At 38.1% G+C, this 13,639-nt stretch overlaps 1 protein-coding gene across 2 annotated transcripts in view; it reads right to left on the bottom strand.

Moving 5' to 3' along the window:
* Ahi1 (Abelson helper integration site 1) overlaps positions 1-13,639 on the bottom strand; it is a 126,682-nt gene that overhangs the window by 29,962 nt on the left and 83,081 nt on the right. The gene's annotated exons all lie outside the window — the stretch shown is intronic.

The following is a 13,639-nucleotide window of genomic DNA, read 5'->3' as shown; positions in this document are numbered from 1 at the left end:
TTGAAAGGAGAGCTCAGTCTGTCACAGATCTGGTGCACTATGTAAAGTTTGGCATAATAATATGTATATACATGAATATGCTTACTATACTATTTCTTCTACTAAACAAGGCTTCAGAATATATAGGGTACATAACTGTGTAATGAAAGCACACCATTATAGCCCTCTGAAATGAGGTTGATTGATCCTTTCAGTGAACAACTATTTCAATCCCAATGTGCCTGGTGCTGTACCAGCAGTAGGATCACTTCTAGAAGAAGTACCTTTCATGTAAGCTTTGTAGGAGAACAGAGGATAATTAGGATTTAGCTAGGCAGAGTGTGTGGGTGTGCATCTCAGCCAGGTTACATAGCATGTTTGAGTTTAGTTAAGAGGAACCCCAAATAGTCCAACATGTTGAAGCCCTTCAGTCAAAGGCAGGGGAAGCTAACGCTCTGATAGTGGGGAAGCTGATGACACGTGTCAGAGGGGTGCAGAGTGTATGAGGCCAGGGTGCTTATTTGTGTAGCTCCACTTCTAAAGGACAGCAGGAGGATTCAGCTTAAGTATGTGTATCATTGAGGAAGTCTCATATCAGGTTTATGTCATCATGTGGACCACTGCTAATTTAGAGTTCATAAAACTGATATATTAAAGCTTTCACTAAGTTTCTACAATGGTCTGTTGATGAAAGAATGTCTTGAGAGACAGGGTTCCACAAGGCCTAGCATGAGATTACCCACTGTACTCCTCTGGTATAGAAGTGTCCATTGATTACTGGACATTTTCTTAAGACCCAAATGTAGCACACCAGATCACATGCTACTAGTTGCTATTACCTAGGAACTTGTTACACACATTTTGTTACAGACCATGCTGTACTCTTCAAATTGTAAATGTTGAGGCCCCTAGTCCCTAATGTGAATGTAACTGGAGAGACAGCCTTTAAGGAGACAAAGAGAAACCATGTCTATTTTTCCTAAGTCATCCTGATCAACAGAGTCACTATGCCAGGAAGAGGAAGAGATGCCAGAAACACAGATGCACACAGAGACAAAGGCTGTGTGAGGACATAGTGCAAAGGTGACACCCTTGCCAGGAAAAAAGGCCTCAGGAGAAACCAACACTGCTAATATCTTGATCTTGGACTGCCAGGCTCTGAAACTGTGAGAAAGTAAATTCCCATTGTCTAAGCCACCCAGTCTGTGGTATTCTGGTATGCAGCTCTGGCAGACTAGTGTAGTTCCACAACTGGATGGCTTCAGATAAACTCTTACCACCATCCTGTCTTGGAAGCACACATGAGTAATGCCTCCCATGTATCTATTTCCAGCCCTGGTGAGCTTAAGTTCTGTCTCTACACTATCAGAATGCTATTTCCTAAGGCAGAGGCAATGCCATTCTCATCAAATTTCATAATAAGCAACCTCAGGAGGGTGATGGTCTCTAAGGCAGTGGTTCTCAATCTGTGGGTCGAGACCCATTTGAAGGTCAAAGGGCCTTTTCACAGAAGTCGCCTAAGACCATCTGAAAAATATTATGATTCCTAACAGTCACAAGTTACAGTTATGAAATGGCAACGAAAATAATTTAATGGCTGGAGATCACCACAACATGAGGAGCCATTAGGAGGGTGGAAACCAGCGCTCCAAAGCAATGGAGCAGTCTCTGGAGCATGTCATCATGATATCATTATTGACATTTGGCACAGATGCCTATGTGCCTAACAAGGTTGGTGTGCCTGTCATGCCAACAGTCTACATTCTGACCATTGGCTGTGACTCTTCTCATATGCTGAAAGTCCATGACAGAAACCATGGGGCTCAGGAGCAGCTGGCGGTATGGCATTCAAGAATGTGTTCCTATCCAAAATGCTATTATCCTCTCATTTGAAATAGTCTTTTCTCATAATTATAGTTTATTGGTAGTCTTCTTTTGTTGAATTTGGCAGCAAACTATAAAGAAATCCTGACCTTTCTATCTACAAGATTTTATTGTCTGAGTGTTCAAGCAAAACTGTATAAAACTGGAAGGTAAAAACCCAGCAAGACGTTCATCTCCAATTAAGAGTACCTAGATTATCCTGTTGTTCCAGCAGGCACCCTTATCAGCAGTCTATTTGGAAGATTCTCACTGAGTGTCCCCGTAACACACCACTTGGCACCTCACAATAGTCTGCATGTGTGTAGGACTGAATTGTTTTTTTGCAATACAATTCAATTCTTGAGCTGAAAGAGCAGTTATGAAATCTTTCTATAACAAATGTTTAAAGATATATGTACTGTGCACACCTTATTACCATGCTGATAATAAAAAGTCTGCTAATAAAAAGAAATGTTTCATAAAATCCACTTTGTTTATATACAGATAGATGTTTTTGACTTTTGAGAGTGTTAGCTCGTAACAGACCTATAAGGTGAAGTATTAACTGGAAAATGCATTTAATATACCTAATTTATCCAATATAATACCTTATCCTGGCACACCTACATTATAGTTGGAGGATTTATATTACTCTTACACTGGGGAAATGTTTAACTGTAGTCTGTTCACAAAGCTATTGAATGTTGCATATAATTAACTGAACATTACACTGAGAACAGAGTATCTGTGTGGGCACTGTCTGTGCCCACTTGAGTGAGGGCCATGAAGATTTAAAACAGAAACTCTTTCTCAAAGCCAAGCAGACTGAACAAAATCCTGAGGAAGAGCCATGAACAAGTTTTGTTTCTATTTGTTCATTGTTTTGAGACCAGGTATTACTATGTTACCCAGGCTGGTCTCAAATTTTTGGGCTCAAGTGATCTTCCTGCCTCAGCCTCTCTAATAGTGGAACTATAGGTATGACCAACCATACTGAGTTAGGTTGGTCATTTGTTCTCTCTAACTCTCCTTTCTTCTTCTCTTCCTTCCTTCCTCCCTCTCTTCCTTTCTGGTGGAGTGAATACTGCGAATCAAACACAGGGCCTTACATGTGCTTGGCAAGTGCTCTACCAATGAGCTACATCACTAATCTTAGGTTTTTTTTTTGAGACAGGGTTTTGCTTTGTATCCCATGTTGGCCTTGAACTCATGATTCTGCTGCCTCAACTTCCCAAAACCTTGGTTTATAAGGTGTGTACTACCCAAATGGGGCCTGATCTTTGGTTACTGATGCATAAAATTTTCAGACTTAATAGAAATACCTCCTGGACACTATTTTGTATTTTTTAAAAAATTAGCCTGGTTATTATAATAAGGTGCTAGGTAGAGAGTTCTTCATAATATCTTTCAAAAAATTAAACATTATTATAACTAGCTCTGAAGGATCTCAATGACCCTTGCAGGAACACTGAGCAGTCAAGTTCAGCAGTCTGGCTGTTCCTTGTACTTTTATCTGGAACAAAATCCAATAGTCAATATTCATAATGTCCTCAGGCAATTTGCCAATCTAAGTTATGTTGGATAAACTCATACACTTGAGCACATTCTCCTGAAATAGGGCTTCAGCTGGCTTCATACTCATTGGAGAACTTTGCTCTGCCAGCCCAAAACCAATGAGACAACTGGACTCATCTACCGTCCCTATGCTTTCTCCTTAATTTACTTATCTCATGATTTTGGTCTTCAGAACTGTGAGAGAATGCATTTTGCTTGTTTTAGTAACTCTGCAGTAGTTTGCTACAACTCCCCCAGGGAACTACAAAATGTGCATTTTGCTTTGCAAATGAGCTGTTTTTTCCTGTATTCCTTTAAAGTGAATTCTACCATGCAGTGACCTAAGGTCATCTTGACCTTTCCCAGGATTACTTCTAAATTTTGTCAGGATAATTTAAGAGACAAGTTTAGGGCTATATTTGCCTCACTGCCAAGATGCCACACTGCTAATAACTCCACTCATGCCTTTCTACTCTATCAAAAATGTGTATTTTCCCAATGGGTAGATGGCATTCATCCAAATACTTAAGGACACATATAATGGTTACTGGTAGGCAGGTTATTATCAATTAATTGATATAAGATAAAATTTAAAGTACTTCTTTGCTATTTATTTTAAAATTAAATAAATTTTGAGCAAGTTATTTCTAATATTAAGAATTATTATGTCTTTACTATTAAAACAGAAATGAGATAAAATATATTGAAAGAATATTTAATGATAAATCCTGAGTTGTAAAGAAGCTAACTCATCATAAAATGTTATATGACCCCTTTCCACATATTGACACTGATTTCTATTTTACTTCATGAGAAGAATGAAGAAAAGCAAACCCCTTTTCTAGGACAGTATGGCAGAACCAGTCTTCTTCTAACCATTTATATGACTACCACACGCTAGAACCCCGATAGTATTTGTACAAAGTAATGAAGGTCCTGTCATTTTTAAGTAGTCTTATCTGGATAATAACAGATAAGGAATCAGAGATAAAGAAAGCAAATAATTACACAAAACATATTGTCTTGTGCTAGACAAAAGCTTTGTTGCTGTCATGCTTTATAATGCTTGTATATGCACAATCAGGGACACTGAAACGAAGAATTATTTGAAAGCATTTGATTTAAATTATGTTCAGACAAAATAACAGTCATGAGTAAATCAAAAGAATATAAAACTAAGAATCAAGAGAGTGAGTTTCTAGTCTTTCCCTGTCTCCATGGTAAAGTATATCCCCAAAGGCAGGTTTGTATGACTTCAGACTAAGAGGTCTGTTTGTGTAAGACAGTATCTGGGACAGCCACCTTTAAGCTTTATAGTTTTACTACATGTGTTCAAATAATTATTCCAAAAGAACAGCTTTCATAGATTTAAAAGTAAATTGAAACTATTAATATACTGGATAATAATATGGCTTTATTTGTGGTCATATATAAATTGTAAACTCTTCTGTCCAGTTGTTGCAATTTTACAGCAGAAAGGCTCTTAGTAATAATTAAATAACAATGAGAAAGCCCTTATTAGTTCACCATTTTTGGGAATTCTCTGACAAACAAATGAAAAGGGAAGTTAACAGATTTTACTTTGGGCTTCAAAACTAAAGCACTGTCTATGTGAATGTTTAATTTTATATGATGACTAGTGCTATCTTACGCATTTCTGTGTCCTTCCAATGTTTTGATACCTAATTACCAATGTGATGGTCATCAGGATGTAGGGTCTGTGGAAGGTAATTAGAGCAAAGGGAGTTCCAGTACAGATGCCCGAATTCTAACACAAAGAAAAATAAAAGAAGGAACAGGAATATAGCTCAGTGTTGGAGGACCTTCCTCACATGAGAAGACCTAATGTTTGATGCCTAATAAGGAAAAACCAAACCAAGTCAAAACAAGCAATAAGATCAGTAAATCTACATTATTTATAATTCTCTTTATACCCATCTAGTTGAAAAAGAAACTTGATAAGAAATAGTTATAAACTATGTCAATAGGCTTATAATATACATGACAACAATCCAAATGATAAAGGTAGGAAAAAGAAATACTAAAACTGTTCCTCATCTAAATTAAATTATGTTAAGATGCTAACTGAAATTCAGTAACTACTAAGAAAACAACTCAGTAAAACTACCAAAAGTAAAAAGAAGGGGAGAGCAAGGAAAGATATTAATTTATCCTCTCTCAAATGAATAGTGCAAGTATAACAGAACAGCAAACAAAATACATAAATATATTAAAAACCTAAACCAAATTATAGACTTACTCATACCTTCTCAGTAATTGAGTTAAATGTAAGTAAATTAAAATTTCAAACAGAAAAATTATAGGAATAAAATTCATGATTCAACAATAAACTGCACAAGAGGAACACTTCAGATTTAAAGATAAAAGAGTTGGAAAGAACATCAATCAAATGAGTTGGTGCAGCTATCTTTGTATCAGGCAAAATATTCTCCAAGACAAAAACTGTCACTATAGGTCAAGAATGATATTTTATAATATTAAGTGACCAGCCAGTCAGGAGGATAAATTTAAATACAAGAATGTCTGTAGCGTATACAGCCTCAGAACACTGAAGACAAAATTGTTTGACTGAAAAAACAAATAGCTCAACAGCCATAGTTAGAAGCCTTCACTCCAATCCTAGAGACCATAGGGAAAGAATCTACAGAAGATTAACTTGGAACTAGAAGATCAAATCAACATTACAAACTAACTAGTGGTCATGATCTTTATAATCTACTCTACCTAAAAAAAAAGCACTATACATGTTTTTCAACTGTACATGGGACACTCTGTAGAATAGACAATATGCTAGACCATAAACTAAATCTTTTTGAGGATATAAAATTTTAAAACTCAAATTCATAGAAAGTACATTCTACAACTACAATGAACTAAAAATGGAAATCAGGTAAGGTGAAATTAGGACAATCCACAAATATGTGGAAATTAAATAAAGTATTCTCAATAACCTCTAGTCCAAAGAAGAAAGCACAGGGATAAGCTGAAAAAAAAAAAATCAGCAACAAGTGATGGGAGATGTCATTCTGTAAATATATTTCTCTTATTGGTTAATGAATAAACCCTGTTGGCCAATAGAAAAGCAAGATTGGCGGGACTAGGAGACAAAGAGGATTTTGGGAGATGTAGTAGAGAGAAGTCAAGATGTAGAATGTGAGAGAAGAGGTCCGAACTCTCTCTCTGGTAAGATACGACCACGTGGAAACACCTACATAGATAGAAATGAGTTAATAGCTAAGGCCAATAAGAAGTTCTAGCCATTGGACAACAGCTTTATAACTAATAGAGTCTCTTTGTTTTATTTTAAGGCTGATACAGCTGTGGGCTCAGGCTGACAGGAAAGTGCTCCTAACAAAATGGTGCCTACAACGTGGGTACTAAGAACTTCCACTTAAAATTTAACAAAAGCTTAAAAACAAAAGAACAGAGACAAGCAAGGCTTCTTGGTAGCAAAATTTTTCTTGGGTGGGCTCTGTTTTGCTAGAGACAAGCAGAGACTTGTGAGACTTCTTCAAAGGAGGTTTTCTGATTTGGCATATGTGGCAAACAACCACACCGATCTTTTAAAAGGCCCTGCTAACAATTTAGTGGTGTGTATGAGAGCTGGCAGTGGCAGTGACCACATCTCCAAGTTGGCAGCATGATGCTTGATGGCAGCGTAGACCAAGACAGTGAGCACAGCTCTCACTGCTGGCGGTAAACGTACCCCTGACACACTGGAAAGCAATGTTGTTTAGCAGATGAAAGACTGGTGGTCAGAAAAAAAAAAAAAAAAAAAAAAAAGATTTATAGTAAAGACAGATTAAGAAAAACTTCTAAAGATTTACAGTGTGTTTAAAAATATACATAGGCTTGGGAGAGTAAAAGAACAGGATAAAGTTTTTTTTTTTTTTTTAAATAAAAATAAAAAGAAAGACAATAGCTGGGTATGGTGGCACCCTCCTTTAATCCCAGCTCTCGGGAGGCAGAGGAAAGCAGATCTCTGTGAGTTCAAGGCCAGCCTGGTATACAAATTGAATTCCGGGCAGGCAAAAGTTACATAAAGAAACCCTGTCTCAAAAACTGAAAAATATAAATAAAAGAAATAGAGTAATGAAAAAGCCACCTGAAGATGGAAAGTACACAGAGAATCCGGACACTGTATGCTATTGTGTTGTCTTTGAATTGCTCAATTACTAAGGAAGGAACAACTGCTAAAATACACTTGATTATCAATGCTGCTGAATTATTTCAATTTATTTATTTTAAAAATGTGTTGACTTCAAAATTTAAGTCTATGGACAGGTTACTGGGGAAAAGGATTTCTATTTTTGTTTCCATAGAAAATGAAAAGCTGTGGATTCCTTCTAGACTAACATGGTTTGATCAAGCAAGACCTCCTGAAACAGAGTCCCAGTTGATCCAACATTAAAAACAGCTGCGACAAGGCAGCCTAGCAGACTACATCCAGGATTTCTGTGTCTTCTTAGGATCCCCATGACAGCGCCCCCTATCAGCAGGAAGCAATTTGAAAAGAATGACGCCCAAATTCCCAAATATTGTCTATAAATGTTTGTTTCCATTTAAATGGGGTTGGTTATAAATGGTTAATGATCACAACCAATTCTTTTTAAAGGTAAAAAGGGGATTATGGCATAGAAATTAGTACTTTGTTTTGGAATGGATTTTCATTTATTGATACAAATTTAAGGTCATTTTTGTGATATGTATATTTCTCCTCTTGTTTAAGTATTGTGTTTATAAAGCTCATTTAAAAATGTTATTAAGTACAGATTGTAGATAGTTACCTATGATAGTCAAAGCTTATAGTTAGGTTGGTTAGGTTTTCTAGATATATACAGATATGTTTCAATTGGATAGGCATTCTTGAAACCTTTCAAAGACCTCCTCCAGAATATGACATTTAAAATGGTTTAGGGGTTTTCTTAACAGTGAGACACAACTGCTCCTGGCAACACCAACTTCATTAGAAGGGAAGATGGACATTGAAGAAACTCATTATGGAGTTTGTTTCCAATATGTCAAGACCAGCCATTTGGGCAAGATACTGCACTTGTCTGGACTGTTTGACTTTATGCTGTATAAACTGGATATGCAGGACCCACAGGAAAGTGACTGCTGGAACAAGATGGACAGTGTTACAGGGTTTCTGCTTAATGGAAGCGTCTTCCAGACATTCTGCAGGACACAGAGAAAAGTGACTGAAAAACTGCCAATACAGGTGGACAGTTTAAAGTTTCCTTCTTTGCTGAGGAGTCTGCCAGACACACTATGGCCTATAGGCTGAAGATGGATGTGCCAATTTAAAGAAGAACTTTGGAGGACTATCCAGGTAGCAGAGATGTCTCTGTCATTTCTAGAGTTCTGTGGTCTTTGATGGAGTTGAAGCAGATATTTATGGTCATAACTTTCCTTTGTTAGGATTAAAGACAAGTTACATATAAGACTTTAGACTCACAAAGATAGGATAGATTATAGGATATTTTCTTTAATTTCTTTAATTACTGATAATGTTAATAGACTAAATGTTGTTAACTATAGTTTTTATTTGATAACTGTTTTATCATATGTCAGTTTACTATGTTAATGTTAGAGCCCTTTTTATTTTATACAGAAAAGAGGAGATGACAGGAGATGCCAATCTGTAAATATGTTTCTCCTACTGATTAATGAATAAAGCACTGTTGGCCAATAGGAAAGCAAATTGGGGGGGGGGGACTAGGAGACAAGGAGGATTCTGGGAGATGTAATAGAGAGGAGTCAAGAAGCAGAATGTGAGAGAAGAGGTTGGGACCTTCTCTCCGGTGAGGTAAGACCACGTAGAAACAGATAGATAGAAATCAGTTAATAGCTAAGACAGAGCTAGCCAATAAGAAGTTCTAGCCATTGGCCAAAAGATTTATTACTAATAGAGCCTCTGTGTGTTATTTTGGGGTTGATGAAACTGTGGGCCCAGATTGGTGGAAATGTGCTAGTAACAAACAAGTGAGGATGCAGAGAAATTAAAACCCATATTCATGTCTGGTAGGATTTAACAATGATTAAAATATTTTGGAAATAATTTTGGAAGTTCCTCAAAATAATAAACATAGGCTTACCTATTATGATACAGGTATTCTCCTAAATTTATTTCCTTTAATGGGGGGGATTACAAATGTATGTGTGGTGTGCATGTGTACATTTGTTTGTGTGTGTGTAAGCATGTATATTTGTGTACATGTGAAGTCCAGAGGTTGATGTTAGGTGTCTTTCTTGATGGCTCTCCAACTACTATATTGAGGCAGGGTTGCTCAGTTGAACCTATACCTCAATGATTTTTCTAGGCTTACTAGCCCATTTTCTCTGGGGATCCTGTTTCTGCTTCCTGAGTTCTGGGATTACTGGTGGGCCACCACTTGTCTGGTATTTATACAGGTGCTGGGGATTTGAACTATGATCCTCATTCTTGCATAGCAAATACTTTACCAATCTACAGAGCAATGTCTCATTTCCTACTCCTAAGTTTCAAAGGAATTTAAGACTATGTTTGAACTTACACATCTCTGTATGTGAGTGTACAGTATTACTAATAATAGCTTAAAAACAGTAACTCAATCAATACCCACCAGCAGATTAATACTCTTCAGCCAGGTAAAGGAATGAATTATGACACACTGTACTGGGTTGTACCTTGAAATCATTTAGTAAGCCAGACACAAGAGGCTACATAATACATGCACACAAGTGGGAACACACACACACACACACACACACACACACACACACACACACACACACACAGAGGCTAAATTTTATGCAGTAAGAACTACATTAAAATGAAGTTGTTAGGAGAAATTATAGTTGCAACAGGAACAACGGTTAGGGGAGGTAAAGTTGCTTATGAGAAGCAAAGCAACAGGACAGGTAAAAGTACAAATATGAAGACCCAGGTTTCCATGTCAAACAGGAGATTCTTAGCTCTGGTCATGATAGAAAATGTGAGAGCTTATATCATAGAAACACAATGGACTAAGAAAGAAGCATGTGTGGGACACCAGGAAACTATGTGAACCTATCAATTACCAAGGGTTTACTTGTAGGAATTAACATGCAGGTAGTGTTGTCATAGAAAATTAGAACAAATGGGAAGGCTCTGGAGAAGACAGGAGTATTGGACAGTACTTATTTCTAGTTTTGTTTTTTTGGAGGTTCTCAAATGGCAACTCCCTAAATATTGATCATAAAGATTATTTTCTTGAGTAGAATGGAAAAAGTAGTTAAGATCAGAGTAACAGCTGGAGAATCATCTACACTTAGGTGTTAGATGCAAGTGTTTCAGTGAGCTTTCAAAATAGATCTCAAGGAAGAGTACAAGAAGGCTCACCCCCTCTCACTGGTGACACTCATAACTACCTTCTCATTCCTCCACTCCTGTCTTTCAAACAGCTGCCTGTGGCATGTGGGTAGCATAGTTGCAGCGCAGCAGGTGTTGGTAATTTCCTTTCTCAAGGTCACAGGTGACTTTGCTGATGCACTAGAAAAACCACAGCTACTGAGCCTCGTTCTTCCCACCAAACCCCAAGATCCCCTTCTCACATCCAGGTTACTGACTTATGCCTCTTTAAACTCTCAGCTACTGAAAACCCAAGGCCACTTTTCCTAGGAAATCACCTTGGTTATATCCACTAACCTCAAACCATCATCTCCTTGAGACATCTTCGTGGCTGACAGAATGCTTTGTAAAGTATTTTAGAAGACAGCTCTCATAGAAAGCTTCCCTAGGAGGCATTTGTACTGGGCTATGTCCCAAAGCAAGGTCTTCCCAACCCCTCTCCTGTATGGTCTCATCAGCCTTTGCCATGGTGTGCAGCACTCTACAGGCTTTGCCACACAGCTCTCTACCTACTTACAACTGTTGCACATTACAATAATGTTATGCAGGTTAGAGATAATAGACCTGCTACTAAGAATATCAACTGTGTTACAGGACCTACTGCTGTTATTAACTGAATAACTCATGATTTCCACAAAAGCTGCCTGTGCTTTGGAGTTATATAGGAATTGAATGATTTACCAATGTGGATTAATTATACTTTTAGCGTTAATGTCATTGGTCCACCTTCCATAATGCATTAACACATTAAATTGAAGTGTTTTGTTATATATTATCTTACTATGTTAAACTTGAAACCTTTTTATTTAGACAGAAAAAAGGAGACAATGGGGGATATCCTTCTGTATATAAATTTCTCTTATTGGTTGATGTAGTTGATGAATAAAACACTGTTTGGCCAATGAGGCAGGAGATAGGTGGGGCTGGCTAGGAGATGAGGAGAATTCTGGAAAAGGTAGGCAGAAGAGATGAGAAGCTATGTAGACAACAAAGAAGTAACAAGTCTTGGCAATCTCTTGAAAGCCAAGACCACGTGCAAATACATAGATTAATAGAAATGGGTTAATAAATAAGAGAGAGCTAGCCAATAAGAAGCCCTAGCTGTTGGCCAACAGTTTTATAATTAATATAGCTTCATTTGGGACTCAAGGGCCGTGGGACCTGGCAGAAAAGAAACTGACAGAAAAAAAATCTAGAATAATTCTGTTGGCAGAGGAAATCTCAAAAACAACCCATCAAATGCTCTGTCATGTAGTTATTAGTGTTAACTCTAATGAAGATTTATGATGAAAAGGAACAAGCTGAGATAGTAAAAATACAAAATGTACAATATGAGGAGAAAAGGAGCATCAGGAAGTGGATATGAGTTAAGTCCTATGTTCAAGGAGATAAACAGATTAAGAAATTGAAGAAGCCCCATCGCAGGGCCTCTGCTAGAGGTGAGTCTGGGACCAGTTCCGGATGAATCCCCCTATACCTGGGAACTCCTTGGATTGGCCCTGCTATCCCGTGTCCTGTCCCAAGCGAGAGAGCTCTTGGTGCTGTGATACACAACCACCCACCCTCACAAAGAGCCTGCCCTCCTCCCCACCCTGTGCCATACCTTGCCCACTGTCCCACCGTTCTGGTTGAGCACTGGAACAGAAGGCAGATCCAACAATCTGCACCTTTCAGAAACTTCCTGGAGCTGCTCTGAGCACACTAGACCCGCTTATACAAGCGGGACCACCCTGAATCGCTACCTGCTTGATCTCTGACCCCCACTGCCAGTCCTCTGCTGGAGCTCCTGCCCCTGGCCAGAGATTTGCCTATCCACACGAGACCATCCTGAGTAACTGCCTGCTGGATCTTTGACCCCCTTCGCCGGGCCCCTACCTGAGGAGAGACCTCCTAGAGAGCTTGGACCACCCAGAACTACAGACATCGAAATTCTGACCCACCTAAGCCCACTGGGGGAGTACCAGAGAGAGAGAGAGAGAGAGAGAGAGAGAGAGAGAGAGAGAGAGAGAGAGAGAGAGAGAGAGAGAGAACACCTGCACCTCTGCACCTCCTGGAAGAAGCAATGGGAAGACAGCAACATAAGAAAAAACCTAACAATAGAAAGACAAGCATGACACCACCAGAATCTAGGGACTCTACACCAACTAGACCTGAACACCCCAAAGCAGACGAAGCAGAAGAGAACGACTGAAAAAAACATCTTCATAAAAATGATAGAGGCCCTCAAAGACCATGTGAGAAAATCCCTTAAAGAAATGGAAGAAAAAAACAAACAAAAAATTGGAAGAAATGAACAAATCTCTTAAGAAAGTATGGTGAAGGAAACAGTTCAAGAATTGAAAACTGAAATAGAGACAATAAAGAAAACACAAACTGAAGGAATGCTGGAAATAGAAAAACTGGGCAAATGATCGGGAACTATAGACGCAAGCATAACCAACAGAATTCAAGAGATGAAAGAGAAAATCTCAGGCATGGAAGATAAACTAGAGGAAATAGATTCATCGACCAAAGAAAATCTTAAATCCAACAAATCCTTAACACAAAACATCCAGGAAATGTGGGACGCAGTGAAAAGGCCAAACCTAAGAATAATAGGCATAGAAGAAGGTAAAGAAGCCCAGCTCAAAGGTGCAGAAAACATATTCAACAAAATCATTAAAGAAAACTTCCCCAAACTGAAGAAGAACATGCCCATGAATGTACAAGAAGCATACCAAACACCAAATAGACTGGACCAAAGAAAAAAGACCCCTAGAATCAAAAGAATCAAAACACCTAACATACAGAATAAAAAAAGAATATTAAGAGTAGCGAAGGAAAAAGGCCAGGTAACATATAAAGGGAGAC

This window comes from Phodopus roborovskii, unplaced genomic scaffold, assembly GCF_943737965.1.
Source record: "Phodopus roborovskii unplaced genomic scaffold, PHOROB, whole genome shotgun sequence".
Classification (NCBI taxonomy): Eukaryota; Metazoa; Chordata; class Mammalia; order Rodentia; family Cricetidae; genus Phodopus; species Phodopus roborovskii.
This window is presented reverse-complemented; position numbering and strand designations above follow the sequence as displayed.